The 10914-nt window shown below is 40.5% G+C and overlaps 1 protein-coding gene across 1 annotated transcript in view; it reads left to right on the top strand.

Moving 5' to 3' along the window:
• Positions 1–7708: 7708 nt before the first annotated feature.
• pparab (peroxisome proliferator-activated receptor alpha b) overlaps positions 7709–10914 on the top strand; it is a 29458-nt gene continuing 26252 nt past the window's right edge. Inside the window, exon 1 of the mRNA XM_080474962.1 lies at positions 7709–7941. The gene's annotated coding sequence lies outside the window, so the exon portion shown is untranslated. The remainder of the gene's footprint in view (positions 7942–10914) is intronic.

Genomic DNA, 10914 nt, shown 5'->3' with positions numbered 1-10914 from the left:
AAAGATATGAGTCAGAATTCAATGATTTTCTGTTGTTTTCTCACAAGTTGCCAGGATGCAGGAAACGGCAGTGCTCAGAGTCGTGCTTTTCTGAGCCTTCGGATGATGTCACAGCTGTATAAATGGAATAGTGTTATTGATCAAATGTAAGTGGATGGGATTGAAGCCTCTGTGTGGGCAGGCCCCGCAAATAAACCACTGTGCCGTTTGCATTTGCTGAAATGAAGAAAAGCTAAGCCTGGTTGGAAATAGATTCAGCTACATAAGTCTGTGACATGGTGATGATTAAATGCAACGTTCAGTTGGAAAATGTAGGGCAAGGAGATTAAATAATCTGGTTCTATAGTTACTTATTCATCTGCATTCATTTGCTACTTGTGGAATGGATCACATTTGATGAAAGTGATCACTAATATAAGTTATTTCCAGCGTTGTGGGCTCTTACTGTTCCAGATGAGGTGAATGCGCCACCTAGTGGATACTATCAATATTCTATTTACCCATTCGAACGTTATTATATTCTCCTTGATTCTCTTTGTACTTGATGGATGCGTTTAGTTACTGCTTTGATTATCATCTTATATAAAGATTATTTTCTGAATTAATCAGTTAGTGTTCAGTTAAAATAATAGAAAAACATTCAGTGATGTTTGATTATATGCATCCGTCGTTAAAAAGAACCTACTCGTAATGAAATTGTGTGGAATTTACTTTAAAACGTCATAGTAATAAAATAAAATAAAAAAATGCAACCAGGGGTAGAGATTATATAAAACACAGGATTCATATTGACATCTCTTTATTATTTAGGCTACTGTGTAGAACATTAGTGAGTCGATTCACTATCTTTATACAGATGGTAACATGACCTCCTCATTTAGTGTCCAGTTTATTATCTGGTTCATAAGCTACTCACCAGAAACCAAAGTGGTAGAAATACTAACATAACATAGTACGTTTGACACAAGGGCAGGCAGAGGACTCAAATGCATGACTCAGTAGTGCAGCGAAGGCACATTTTAATGCTAAATATTCAGCAGCAGGGGTTTGGCGTGAGATCAGTGAGCAGAAGAACAAGAGAGATGATTAAAAACTCACACCCGGAGTTCAACCTGAGGTCAATAATAGATGAGGTGACACTAGACAGGGGTTTTCTCAGAGAAGCTGGCCCAGAGGACAGCCTGGGAACATCCACTGTTTCTAAACACAAAGGGGAACTTGACAAGGAGCAGGCGACACATTTAGAGGGAGGGAAGGAGGAGCACATGACGGCAGGGTGGACAGACCTGGAACAACTGGAAAGTCAGTAGATCTCCAGCCACAGACATGAATCTAATCTTACGGCCCATTGTTGTTGTGAGGAGAACAATTATGATAGAAACATTTGATTCAAGTGAAGCAGGAAGACGTCTAAAATATTAGACGCCACGTGATCAGACATCACTGAGTTACAATGGCGGGGCACCACACCACGGCAAGGTTATGGATGAGAAAGTTCAAGTCAGACCATAGGTTCTTAAAGCAGACGAGATGAGGCAGTGGCAAAAGACTTTCCACTGTGACAGACTGGCAACCTGTCCAGGGTGTCATCGGCTTCAGTGCCCTGCTACCCGGGAATGGTGAGTAAAAATGGATGATGGGTGGCAACTATACTCAATCACTTCAAATCCATGAGCATTAAAGCTCCCTCCTTGTCATATTGAGCTCAACATTTCCAGGGTTTCCCGTGTTATTGAGACGGTTAAATGAACAAAACAAAAAAGGGGAAATTCATGTGAACAAAACTGACTTCAGAGGACGTAACATGCCAAGTTGTAGAAGACGATGTGTTTTGTAGTTGGCATAATAAAGACGTCTTTACAGTTTTTTGTGGTAACGTGAAACCTTGCAGATTGAACCTTTTAAGTTTCTGTCAGGAAGTTGAATTGAAAACGCAAGTACTCCCCAGCTGCGGTTTATCACCAGCAGGGGGCGGCAGAGGACTGTCTGCGGTTCTACTAACTACTCTGACCCAATTCTTTACTTCAGTGGGTCATTGAATTGACCCTCATCTTTAGGGTCAGCTGGGACTTCTTTATTAAAAGACAGTGTATTTATAACTGAAGACATGAGGGTAACGAAATAAGTCTTTTTCTGTCTTCTAGTGCAAAATAATAATATAAGATCATCATGATTACATTTTTACAGCATAAGACATCAACAGGGGTTTTAAAGAGCTTGAACCATTTTTTTTTTTTTTGAAGAATACCATATTTTATAATCATTAAATCCATTTGGTAATTTGATATATGGACTGAACTGGCATGACTGTTTTACATGAATGCTCGTTTTTTTAATTTCAGTTGAGCCGTATTACACATTCTATAAATTCAGTTCTTAAAATTTGATGTTTTAATAGATTTAAATCAATTTTATTCACCACTACCTCTTATCCTTCCCATCATTTCTTCATCCTTGGATAAGGTATCCCCTGATCTCTTGATTTTTCCTGCTGCTTTGTGCCCCAGAAAAGAAAATCTGTCCAACACTGATATATAGTATCCATTAAACTCTAATATGGTTCAAGACAACAGCACCAGAAAATATGAATAGCCATGAATTTTAATGCGGAGTGCTGAGTTTTCCACTTTGTTTAAACTCTGAGGATGAGTTCTTTTTCATAACCATGAATTACCTCATCACGTTGCTGCTTCTCCACGGTTTGTTTTATTACAGCCACAGGTTCAAGCCGAGAGCAGGGATGTTGCAAGCAAATGGAGCAGTTGTCATTATATTATCACGAAGTGGAAAGCTTTTCCAACTTTTCCCCTTAATTATGAAACCAGCTGCAGTACAGACAGAAAGTCTTGACCGAGGCCCTTTACCGCCGAGAGAGTTTCTGCCTTCTGTCTTGAGTCACGGTGCAACGAGCCGTATCCCAATCTGAGCCTAATAACTCTCCATGTCCTCCTCACGAAGAAAAATAATCAGAAGTCAGGGAGGACCTTGGTGTACTCGAGGTGATAACTGGTGTGGTTGCGCATTAGAGAATCATCTGTAGATGCAGGATTGTAAACGGAGATCCCATGAATGCGGATCTGGACTGTGTTTTAAATTTAACTGGCTCACGCAGTGTCACTCTTTGTTTTGCCAGGAATAGTCCTGTCTATGGATGCAAACAGAGCAACAGGTCTCCAGTCCATCACGGGTCAAACAACGTGAACAACAACCCCGCAAACTCACAGCGACGGGCAACAGTTCACAAAACATGCAAACAATCTAACAAATAACTTGTGGCCCTTTTGATTTGAGTTTGATCAGTGAAGACTTGAGACTGAAACCACTTCCTCAATAGACGTTGAACTTAAACACTGTGTTAACAGGTTTAATTAAACAGAAATGAATAGAATCTGAATAATAATAATTTTTTTCACGTGCCTCTACACTCATGAACTAGCCATTTTCCAGAGTATAAATCAACTGGCAGATTTTGCATCTGGGTGAACATCCTCAAAATGACAGATCAGCATAAAAGTTGCAAAGTCTTATTGCAGGACATATGCAGAACAGCCGGCATCTGCTTCCAGGCGGCAGGCCAAGCTGCACAGCGACCCCCCCCCCCCCCCCCCCCGTCCCCGTCCCCGTCCCCGGGTAAGATGTGTGATGGGGAGCTTGGTGGGGGAACGAGGTGAGGAAACAGGAGAGTGGGGAGATGCAGCTGACAAACAGGGCTGCACACTCAGCATCTGGCAAGTGCTGGGAAAACAGGACCGTGTCCACATCAGACAGTTTTCTGCAATAGTTTGACTGTAAATCCTCATAAGTTGGCACAGGGACACTGTGGATTGCAATATTTTCTCCAGCTGTGCAGTGGTCATGCTAAAAAGTACTGATTTCTCTTGCACACAATTAAAACAGTGAACTCACTATTGGCCCCATGAATTATACTTTGTTGCCAGAGCTTCTAAAAATCAACTCGAAAAAAGCACAAACTTTTGGTAGCTCTGTGGTTTTCAGATGATCTGTAGTGTCCCTGTGTGTCTACATTTTAAACATGGTTTTGTCAACTCACTTTATATTTGACAACTATCCGTGATCCGATATTCAGACTGAACAGTAACATGGAAACTTGTACTTTTCAGACAAAACTATTAAGTCCTTATTTAAAGTGAATCAGGAATATTCTTCATACATGTGTAAGAGGAAGCTTCAAATTAAGAAGCTCTGTAACAAGGCAGAGACAAGATACACACACACACACACACACACACACACACACGCTCTAACTTCTAATTGTTGTTCACTTAACTGTAAGTTGAGCTTACTTACAATTTCATGCTGTATTAATTTGAAAACTCAACTTTTGGTCAGCTTACCATGAGTTGCAGAAATGTATAAAAATCTTACTTCCGTTACACTAACTTACCTCGGCTTACAAAAACTAACCATTTTTTGTTTTTGTGTGCTTAAAAGGGATTATTTCCATTAACCACCATAAGTTGCAGTAACTTGCAATTTTCTTTTGAACTTACCTGAAGTTGTTCTTTGTCTAAACTTTCTGAATAGTGGGAAGCTTTTTCTTGAAATCCTTCTGTCTGTCCTCCTACGAAATGCTGTGCTGTACATTTAACACTAAATAGATGCACATTATCATCTTTCAGAGCAATCGGGAGTCTCATTTGTTTTTCAGTTAGAAAACATTAAACCAACCTGCGAAAGGTTGTAGCTATAAAGTCCAGTAATGGCTTCATCAGCGACGACAGAAGCACGGCCAGAGATACTCCGGTAGTTATTTATATATATATTATATAAGTTAGTGTGGGACAGAGTGCTATTGCCACACAATAATAAAACCTGTATCAACCAGCCAGGAGTACGAATGCCTTGTCAATTTTCATTTGACTTTCCTTCAAAACACAAGCCCCTAGCATCAGGTAGCTCGGAGCGTAATGGCCCATAAACTGCTTGTGTTTAAACACACGAGCGTTTCACACATGATAAATAATGCGTGCCACACATTTAATCTGAATCAAAGTGTATCAACACTTTTACAGCCTAAAATCAAAAGCTCGTCCAACCTTCACCTTAACACATTCTTAAAATAGTTTTTTCTTCATTTTCCAACAAAGGAAAGTAAGTTAGCACAACTAAAACTTCTTACAATGGATGCAACAAATAGTAATATTTGATCTTGACGATAGGATGATGTAGCTGTAATATTTTAGTTTATTCTACACTTCTATTTATTCACTGCTTCTGTTGTTTGTGTTTCAGCACACACTTGTATGTATGTATGTATGTATGTATGTATGTATGTATGTATGTATGTATGTATGTATGTATGTATGTATGTATGTATGTATGTATGTATGTATGTATGTATGTATGTATGTATGTAAATTCAGATAACAACAGGGCAGTAGATGGTGAAACGTCTTCAGTGATCACTGAAGGAACAAATCTTAGCAGAAATAGTCCAATCTGCTTTCTCCAAGGAGAAGCAAAACCAGAAATGAGTGTGTATCCACTGTTGTGGAATTTTGTTTGTGCCATTAAGCATAAAAAAAATCATCAGATTTAAACAAAAAATTAAGAGAATAAAATAATGCTGCATTGATGCTCCTCGTACTGTCGGAGTGAAAACAAATGATGATAGGATGGTACTGAATTCTGTTCATTTTTATTTATTTGGAAAAGTTCATGGCGACAGCGGCTCTGTAGTAAGGAAATGCACTGCGCTGCTCCAACACAGGCGATTTCCTGCAAGTCCTCTGAAATGAACTGAACTGAACCTTAGGATGAGTCAGTGCAGTGCAGAAGGGCTGAGACATGGCTGGATAAGAGTTATACACTGGATAATACATTAGGCAGGAGCCGTCCGATTGAGAAACAGGCACGTCCCGGGTCTGTGGAGGACTCAATGACACTGGCTGCAGGAGCTGAAAACATCTGGCTGGGTCTCCCAAAGGTTCATGGAGGCTGCCGGCCTGTTTGTCGGGGGGGGGTGGGGGGGCCTCACTGGTGAGATTCAGCAGAGGGACAAACACCTGCGGGGTCTCAGTCTTGTCTGTGTGCTGAGATGCAGAGAATGCAACATAAAGAAAAACACATCTTCCTCAAGCACCATGTTAATAAGAATGTTTGTTTTGCTTGATCCTTTTTGGAGAAACCACAGTGGATCACATGATGAAAGGGTTTCAGTGAATTCTTCAAAAACATAGTTTAATATTTCTTTTGCAGTGAACAATGGATGGCAACACGTTATTTAGTACACGCACGGACACATAAAGACAAGCCAGCTTCCAAACATGAGTAATAAATCATAACCAGAACATATAAAATACACTGAGGTTTTATTAGCTGAACCTGGAACCTGGTGGGAGTTTGCCACTCAAACATTTGAGGAGTTGCCCCCGTCTTCATTCCCTAACTGTATCCTGAAGTTGGACCGTGGTCAGTGGGTTCAGGTTCAGGATCAAGATCTGGTTCATCGTCAGATGGGGTGTTGAAGGAACCCTCCCCGAGTTCAATGCCTTCCTCTTTCAGTAACAGAATGATGTCAGGCCACAAAACCTTCCAAGTCTGCATCAAGGTCCATTCTAGAGAGCAGAACAATGAGGTTCACAGTCACCTTTAAAGCCAAAAGTGTTACAAGATTAATTCTGTCGACACTGGCACTGATATTTCTTTACATCAGAAATGACTGAATTTATGATTTCACAGCAGTACATATAAATACAAACGATAACATTTCAAATCAGCATAAACCACAATTCAATAGCTGTAGCAACAACTGATGTTGCAGGATAATTAAATGCACGATAAATGTTTAAAATATAGTGAAATGCAAAAGATGGATCTCTATCTAAAGTTTTTGAGTGAAAATATTATTTACATTTCATTCTCTTAGTTAGAATTACACTGTATTTGGAGTTTTTCAGTATTTCTGCACTGAACAGCTTTTCGACAGAGTTTACCTCCTTTTACTTTGTTAAACAAACACATCATCTCACAAAGGTAAACTGGACTCAAGTGTAATTTAAAGAATACAGCGTGCTTCAAAAACAACAGAATTTCCTGAAAATATGGAGCAACATTATAATAAAGTGACAAAGTGACAAAATCAGAGAAGGTAAAAAATTAAAAAAAACTGGATGGATGTCTATGTGAAGGTGTTCACTGTGGAGCTACTGGATACTCTGGATTTTCTTAAAACAGTCCGGCCTGCTCACAGGCCCAAATAACATGACAGCTCCTACTCTGATTACCTCTTTACTCAATTTGCTCAGCAACACACAACATTTGAAACATCCTTAATTATAATACACCTTTTCACGCACACATAAACTCCTATCTCTGCTACATGTGTATGGTTGCGTATGTTCCAAATAAAGTCTTAGTTGTGCAGAGCCTGTGAGCCTGGAGGAAACTTGGACGACTTGCAGAGGGTCGTGTGAGGACAGCGTGACGTGCTGGATTTGCCAACTTCTAAACCACGAGCTCCACTTGTATTTAAACCGTCTTTCCATAACCAGACCTGTGTCCCTGTTTCTGTTTGAGTTGTGCATTGTTTGTTTAAGCATTGCAGAGGGTTTATAAAGGAAGAAGGTTACTCCCCCCCCCCCCCGCTCCTTCTGAGTGGGGGCGTCCTTCTCCTGCTGCGCGCTCGCTATTCGCTGAAACCATAGGTGTGTCGGGGGGGGTGTGCGCTTTCTCCGGGCCAGCTGTCAGTCATGAGCTCACTTCCTGCGGGTGTGAGCAGCACCATGGCCCTGCTTTGTATGGACGTGGTGGGGGATTTTTGACAGCAGCGGCGCTGCGAGGAAAAGAAAGACGCTCACGAGGACGCGGCCAGTGGTCGCGGACTATTCCTCTCAGCCACCGCGCTGCGCGCTCGCTCCCTGCACCGCCCGCTTCATCTCTCTCTCCATGGCGGCTCCTGACGGCGTTAAAAGCAGTAAGGTAAACGCTCTCATCCTCCTCCTGCTGCAGCAGCAGCTGGGACTATCTGTGAGGGAATGTTGTTGTTTTTTTGTTTTTTTTTGTTGTGCAGCGATAGCTGCATATCACAGGCGTCTGTCACGTGCATGGTTCTCGTCTGCAAGCACATTATGGAGGGATCCCTCCAGGAATTACTGAAGCTTTTGTTATGGTATGGCTTATCTGTTTGCTGTTGGCACGCCTGCGCAGCTCGAGAGGTGCTCGTTCATCACACCAGTGATGTAAGCTCTCATTAGTGAGCCATACTGTGCACAAAGGCGTTTTTCTGGCTGGTTCGGTCACTTCTGTACTCCAGAAGAGGCTTCCTGAGCGTTGCTTGTTAATATGGAAGACTCTGCCCTGCCGGTGACACTGACAGTTATGGTAAAATGTGCTAAGTAAAACACAGGAAACAGGAAAGAAGAAAAAAGAAAAGAAAAGCGCATGATTCAGTGAGCTCTGGAGTGGATGAGGTGCTCTGGTGGTTTGATCCACCTGCATGGCACTTAGGAGGAAATGGTACCCAAGTTACAGCTTTCTCATTAACAAGTAAAAGTCGGCTTGTCTGTATTAAATATCTGACCATGCACAAAAAAAGATCATTTCTTTGTTGCATTAAATCTTACACTGTTGGATTTTGTTTTCCATTTTAAATGGTCATGCATTTGTGGGATGAGCGGCACATCTGAGTGTGTAGACTGGGCCTATGAAGCGTTTAGAAAATGCAGAAGAAACAACAATAAGATAAAAGACGTATTTCTCATCAACTTGTATGTTTGGAGCGCATGTCTTAGGTGAACAATAGAGTTCACAAAATGACACTGGTAAAAAAAATATATAAGCTACAAAAATGATGATCAAGGATTTTGATTCTTGATTCAAATTGTACTTGTTCTTAGTAGAGATTTCAAGGTTTAAAAGCAGTATTTGAGTTAATTTTTCTTCAGACAGAATAAAGTTACTTCAGGGTAAGCGTCATGGATATCTATACGTCAAGTTAATAGTGTTTTGTGTTGTTTTGTTAAACCTGATCAACACAAGCTGTGTTTTAAAAAGGATTTTTTGTCTCCACATTAATTTTTGCTGTGACTTACGACTTGTTCTCAGCTCTCCAACAATACTGATATTGTTTGACCATTGACCTAAATGATGTAGGGTGCTGAAGTGAAGTAATAGTGGGCCCCTTTTATAGTAACACCTCATATCTTGGACTCAGTGATGGGGGGCCAAGACACCTGAAACCACAAGCATAAAACCCAATATGTTTCCTCTATTAGTAGCTATTGCGCAACAAGAGAAGCGACTGTCATCTCCATTATAACTGAAGGTTTGTATATTTCCCAGGGTTATTCAATGTGCATGATTGGAAAGTGGCATTTGGTGTTTTAGCACTTTGATAACAACTTCCCTAAAGGTGGCTCTAAATAGAATGCCACTCCCTAAAACATGGGGTCTTAAAGTGAGTCGAACTCCAGGAGCTTCTCTTTATGCCAGACTTTATGTGTATTGGTTTAACATTTATCTATGGCTCAAAGGTCCACACTCATAACCGCTTTTTACTATTCTTATCATTGTGGTTAGCCTGGTTAAAAATTCATCTGTGATTGCATAAAGCCGGTGAGATTATTGTTTTGGTTCCTCACCGACTGACATAAACAAAGTAAAGCCAGTTGATGGGATTGTGTTGTTTTTCCCCCTTGTAAGTGCAAAACTAAATCATTTCATCTGAAAAATAAATCTGCAACATAAACTTTGATCAAATAGTACATGCAAACATTTTCTAGAATGCACATACATGAGTGGGTGAGTTTATATATATATATATGTGTGAATATATATATATATATATATATTCACACATTCAAGGTGTTTCTTGTCATTTTCTAAACTGTGTTTTTCATTTAGCTTGACTGGATTGTTTTGTCCGCATGTGGTGCCGCTAATTCTAATTCATTTGAACCAGTGTAATCCAATCCACGCTCTGCATTGTTCTAATATCTCACACATTGGTTAGTGAGAGAATGCAGTTTTGAAGCAAACTGCTATAACTGCCCCTGCAAAAGCACACTGTGCTTCTTTACATTCCCCATGAAGAACTTGTCCTTCCTTTGTTTAGTTTAGTTTTGTTTTCTTGTCATTGTGAGTCCTTGCCAAGCTTAGCTGCTGCACTCTCAGTAGTTTTGTCTAAAGGAATCTGAGACCTGTAATAAGCTCCTGCATTCACGGAGCAGAGAGGCAGAGTTTGACTCCCCTCAACTCCTCAAACAGGACTTTCAGGTTTTGCTCCAAGCTGAACAGTCAATGACGAGATGTATTTTACATATGTTTTAGTGCACGCAGCAAAGTTCCACTGACCCATCTTTCACGTCCCGTGACCACAGGTAATGGGACCGCAGTGGAAGTGACTGTCTGAGGTCTTAACCAGAGTTTATGTTTTGTTTTGTTTCCATTAGTTTGAACCTCGTGAGGGAGTCCATTTCCACAGGCTCATACAGCCCCCTCTCACCTGCAGGATGTAATTTCTTCTTAATTCATATTAAGTTCCAAACCTGATGTTTTGTCAACGCTTAGAATATATACATACTACAGACTAAGTGGCCACACATACTCGTATATACAACTTTTTCCAACACAGAGTGGCTCAAGGAATTCCGATGGCATTTACTGCCACCTTCTCATGTAATTTATCAACAATTCAATCAACATTTTTTCCAGAGTTGTAAAATGCCTTCTCATATTACAGACTGCTGACGAGATTTAAGGTCTGATAAGTGCTCAGTTATTCAAACTACACATCAGAATCAAATTTCACCCTCTCCCCTGTACTTGTACCTGTAATAGCACACCGACAACAAGCCTTTTGGCCTCGTATTGCTTTTCTTTTCTTTTTTTTTTTTGTTGTGTGTGTGTAAATGGGGTTTTAGCATTGTATACCCTGGCGGTTTGTTGTCACTT

Source organism: Lipophrys pholis, assembly GCF_963383615.2.
Source record: "Lipophrys pholis genome assembly, chromosome: 11".
Taxonomy (NCBI): Eukaryota; Metazoa; Chordata; class Actinopteri; order Blenniiformes; family Blenniidae; genus Lipophrys; species Lipophrys pholis.
This window is presented reverse-complemented; position numbering and strand designations above follow the sequence as displayed.